Here is a 4,807-nt window from a genome sequence, read left to right as displayed (position 1 = left end):
CATTTACTGATGTAAAAATCTTTTACACATACTGCTGTAAAAACAATTCTTACATATGTTATAAGAATTTCTTACATTACATTTACTGTAAAAAAAAATTTACCGCACTATACAATTCACCATTCACTATTTCACACCTCAAGTCCTTTTTATAAAGTCAACACCAACAAAACCATTACAGCTCCAAGCCCCTTTTCATTCCTCTCGTTATATGAAAAATTAACCCTAAACAAAAACATATGTTAAAAAAAAACGAACACACATAATTACTTTACCTGCCGTAAAAAAAACTTCTACCAACTTTCTACGACCAAGAAGAGTTCATTAAATGCCTTAATGGAAAAAATCTGCGGTCAACCAAATGTTTATTTTACTCCACGCAATCTCATTTAATGCAGGCCTGAATGCAAGTTAGATTAATGGACGGCGGAAATTGATGAGCTGCATGGATCGGTGGACAAGAATATTGGGAGCCCACCTCATGCCGAACCTTAACCTTCGATAAACCTGTACGGAACGAAAAATGGTGAGGCCGCATGGCTGAAAATAATGCCGTAGTCTTTAACGCGACTTTTTGAAAGCTTTTCAGGCGATTTTTTCCGGTGAAAATCCGGCAGTAATTTATTGAAATCGAAGTTTGATAACTAGTTTTTGCACAATGAAAGCGTCCCAGGGGTTTTTCAGGGTGCTGAATCCGAATATACAGTTAAAAAACCATTTTAAGTGCAAGAAATCATGATTTCATCTCAATTTCTTCCGCCGGATTCCGTCACCGGAATTTCAAAAAGTCGCATTATAGACAACTCCGAAAATAATTGCATCGGAGTCGATTGTTTGGAAACCACTTCACACCCAAAAGCGGTCCGAAATCTGTGAGGTGGTTTGCTGAAGCTGTTTTGTTGCTGCGTGCTGGCTGAGTTGGCAACTGATTAGCTGCCGCAGCTGTGCTGGCTGAATTGGCAACTGACTGGCTGTCGTCGCTGTCCACATCCGCGTCCGCATCCACGCTGATTTCTGCTGCAGTTGGAATTAATATTCCAACATAAAATAACCAAAATATTAAAAAAACCGTCACCAAAATACTAAAAATTATTACATCATACCAAACTCAATACAACACTATATTTACATAAAAAGATGAGAACACACAACATGAACATTATATTACATACCACACAAAACTACCAAAACATAGATGAGATTGAATGCACATAACAGTGCGAATTTTCCGTTTAACCTTCATTAAATTTTTTATCTTTTGAAATTACATTTTCAATCTTTCAAAAGGCTTCCACCTTCCCATATAAGATACGAAAAACTTCTATCTGGGCCTTAGATGGGTGTTTATATTTTCGCTTTGAATTTTACCAAAAATGAATCCATAAATCTCCGCTCCTGTTTTGCTACCTGAATCCTTGAATCTTCCTAAAGAGAGTGCCACGGGTGTTTTTCTTACCTACCATCGTTTACTAGAAAGAAAGAACTCACTTAAACTCCTGGTGTGAATCATCAAATCCCGTCAAAATTATCGCGCCAATAATGAAGGATTACACTTTGTGCCATCCCATTACGAGGGACGTGTAAGTCTGGTGTTGTAATTTCGGTGCTCTTTCCATGGCTGAATAGGGTTCATTACTATTGGGTTCAGTGTGCACTCGCTCAAGTCTAAAGCCAATGCACATAAAGCATTTTATGTGTTTCGAAATCCTGATACGTTCAGCACTTTTGGGTTTTTCTTCTTCTGCGATAGCTCTAATGCTTTATGTGTTCACGTAAAAGTTTAAATTTGTGTTCATCTCCCCATTTCAAAATTATGATACATTCATAAACAAAAAACACGTTCCTGGGAACGACAAATTCCAGGCCTCGTGCGTCTAACGTTCCTTCACGATGATGCGGGCGGTGTCGTCACGACGGTGATTATGTGGAAGATTTTACGTGGAACCTTCCAGTAAATGGAGTTATCCGACTGATCGGCGCAGCGAAGGTGAGCGGTTGCAACGACCCATTGATGCATGAACCAGGCCAAGGAAAAAAGGAATCTCGTGTTATATGACCACACATCGCGTTACAGCGCATACACGGTGGTATTCCAGATAGTGATTTACGTGTATGTGGAGGGTTCGGCGTAGATAGATATTGACCAATAACAAAATCGAATTCTGATTTGACATAACATAATGGAAATCGGATTTGACTTCAACGCTCTAAAGCAATATAAATGCTCACGGGAGATCGCCAGGACGGATTCACGGAGCGAGCCGAGACATTCATTTTAATTGTAACAACAGAGAGGGTGTTACCGCTGCGTTCATCAGGTAGCTTTCGAAGGCAACGAGCTCAACCATGATCAACAATAGCAGCAGCATCAGCAGATTGTGAACATGGCGTGCCTTGCAGCAGGGAATTCTCCCTTGTTCTTGGGCTCATGCAGGTCCCCTTCCATATGCGATTATGATACTGAAATATTGGCAGGCTCCCCTTCGAATCGTGGTTTCCAAACGCCCAGGGTCAGCAGCATCAAAGCCAGTTTTGTGGGATCTGGGCTAAGCCCTGTGCTAACCGATAGAGACCAGAATCTGCTGTGGAGGGAGAGCGGGAACAGCTCGGTCATGAGGGCAGTTTCTAACTGTGTCAATGTCAGGGTGGAGAATGGTTCGAGTGCCCGCAAGTGCTCTTCGCCTCAGCTAAATAGGATACGTCCGCAGAGACTGGATATTCCGCTCCCGTTGCTCGACCTAAATTCGCTGTTCTCAGCAGTGGAGCAGGCGAAGGAGGTTAATGTGGAGGGTTCTCATTATGCGGTTTCAAGCAAAAAGGGTCGGCGAGAATTTATGGAGGACACCCACAAGGCCATTGTCAATGTTCTTGGTGATTCCAAACAGGCCTTCTTTGGGGTTTTTGATGGTCATAGCGGGCGCAAAGCTTCAGATTTCGCTGCCGAAAATATTGGGCAGAATATTGTCAATGCTATGGTTGACATAGGAGACAAAACAGAGAACTTTCTTGAGCAGGCTGTTAGAGATGGGTACTTAGCAACAGATGCAGAGTTTTTGAAGCAGAAAGTTGGCAGCGGCACTGCCTGTGTGACTGCTCTGATTATAGACGGCAATTTAGTGGTTTCCAATGCAGGGGATTGTCGAGCAGTTTTGAGCAGAAACGGTGCTTCTGAAGCCCTTACATGCGATCATCGAGCTGGAAGGGAGGACGAACGGCAACGGATAGAGAATTTGGGTGGAATTGTGGACCTTCGCCACGGTGTTTGGCGAGTTCAAGGGTCCCTAGCTGTAACTAGGGCAATAGGTGACTCACACATGAAAGAATGGATAACGGCTGAACCAGAGACTAGAAAGATTGAAATAACATCTGATTGCGAGTTTTTAATTTTGGCATCAGATGGGTTGTGGAATATGGTCAGTAATCAAGAAGCAGTGGATATTGCCAGGCCTTTCTGCGTTGAGAAGCAGCCTAATTTGACACCATTGGGAGGCGGTCCTATAGCTGCTTGCAAAAGGCTTGTAGAAGTAGCAGCAGCAAGAAGATCACAAGATGATATTAGTGTGATGATAATACAACTCAGACATTTTTGCTGGAAGTAGAATTAGGGTGGATGAGGTGAGGGATGACTGCCATCAAACGAAACTTCAAATAACAATTACCCGACCCAACCCAACTTGAGGGTTCGACTTTGTTGGACTTTGAAACGACGTCTCCGCCCTAAATTTTGATCAACAAGTAGTGGGAAGCATAAATCCTCCCTTCTTTTATTTAAGATGACAAACATCTATATTTATTTTTGTACTGTAATACAACTTAACAGGTCCAATGATTCTTTCTTCACAATTCTTCTTTCTTTCAATTTCAATTATCATACTTGAATTGCCGATGCATTTGATATATACGTTCAACCTCGTAATGGTTATATCACCAAGCTATATGATGTCGATGTTCACAAGATTATAAACTTTGCCACAAATTACAGATCTTGATGGTTTAAGGAAAGAAGAAGTGAAGGTTACGGGCATTGATGGTAATTTAGCGAGAGGAGCAATGCAACTATTGGGGGTAACAGCGCTAACAGGGCTAATTGAACTTATCCCGGAGGAAGGAATGTCAAGAAAACCACCATTTACATGTTAAAGGAGGAATGAGTGAAAATATTTGTTAGTCGGTAAATGGAGGAAATTTATGACTTACAGAATTGTAATAGATATAAAACTTATTCACAATCCCACATAGTTGCTAATTGCAGATATTCACCGAATAAAATGGTTAAAACAATTCCGTCCCGGAATTTTGAAGAATATGATAATGTATAATTATGAAGAATGCGCGTACAATATTATTAAATTTTAATTTTTATTATTGATTAATAATACAAATGTAGAAAGTTTTGAGATTCGAAAGAAGAATTATGTATTATGAAATTAAGATTTAAATCTTCTAATTGATCTATGTCCGTAAAAAAATAAATATCTATATATATATAAAATGTGAGTGTCACCCTAATACAAAAGACTAATTACCTGTTCTTTTTATCAATAAGACTAATTACCTGTTCTTTTAATCCATAAATATAAATAAGATAGTGGAAATGATTATTTGTGCTAGTAAATATTATTGCAAATAAATATTTTTATTAATTTTTATTAATTTTATATTAATAAGTTTTCTATTTAAAAAACTATAAAAAACTATAATTTGTGCAATATTTTGACGTTCCATTTAACTAGTATAGCAAACTAATTAGTTCCTCCATAAGATTGCAATGGCGTGGCCATTGGTTACGGAGGTTTAAACGAACTAT

At 39.4% G+C, this 4,807-nt stretch overlaps 1 pseudogene; it reads left to right on the top strand.

Moving 5' to 3' along the window:
• Window positions 1-2,266: 2,266 nt before the first annotated feature.
• On the top strand, window positions 2,267-4,261 carry LOC149211780 (putative protein phosphatase 2C 53 pseudogene; annotated as a pseudogene).
• Window positions 4,262-4,807: the final 546 nt, after the last annotated feature.

The sequence above is a fragment of the Pinus tabuliformis genome, chromosome 1_1, assembly GCF_031772625.1.
Source record: "Pinus tabuliformis cultivar Carrire ecotype Pingquan chromosome 1_1, CPIR1, whole genome shotgun sequence".
NCBI classification, from domain to species: Eukaryota; Viridiplantae; Streptophyta; class Pinopsida; order Pinales; family Pinaceae; genus Pinus; species Pinus tabuliformis.
Note: the sequence above shows the minus strand (reverse complement) of the source record. Positions and strands in the feature narration are given on the sequence as shown.